Below are 743 nucleotides of genomic sequence, written 5' to 3' on the forward strand. Positions count from 1 at the left end.
CCAATCCCTTATTAAACAATTTTTCTTCAAATAATTTTCTTTTTCTTTTTCTTTTTTTGGTTTGGTCTAATTATGCCACTTCAATTACTTTTCTTACTTTTATTATAGTTTCCTTCCAGGAATTTTCTATGAACTGTATTGCTCTTTCAATATTTTCTTAATGTAGAAATATTTGTCATTGCTTTTTAAACATTTCTTTTTACAACATGGTATTTTCTGGTACAAATACCCACCAGGCTTTATTTACTTATTTATTTATTGGCTATGAGTCAAAACTAAAATAGATTATACTTTTATTATTGAATTTAGAATGTTTTTCAGTTTCTATTGTTTAGTTTTAATGAAGTATTTGTATACATGCACATTCTCTTTCCCAATAGGTAGTGGTTTGCTAGATATATTATAGGTATCACTATTCAGCTTAAGTTGTGATCACAGAACACACTAAAAACTGATCTGGAAAGACGCTCTATTTTTTTGTGAGAGAATTTGTGATTAAAAATTAAATTTTTAGTATATATTAATTAAATTGATCTTTTCAATTACTTTCACTAATATAGCACTAAAATGAGCTGTCTGAAATATCAAGTGTTGCTTTCTTGTCCTCCAGTATTCATTACTGGGAACACACCATATAAACTTACCACCAGTGACATACTGGATGGAGAAGAAAACAAGTGGTCCTGAGCACAGGAAACGGCACACACCATGGATAGATTGTAAGACAGAAAATATTCCCATGA

Source organism: Nannospalax galili, unplaced genomic scaffold, assembly GCF_000622305.1.
Source record: "Nannospalax galili isolate Female #2095 unplaced genomic scaffold, S.galili_v1.0 scaffold79, whole genome shotgun sequence".
Lineage (NCBI taxonomy): Eukaryota > Metazoa > Chordata > Mammalia > Rodentia > Spalacidae > Nannospalax > Nannospalax galili.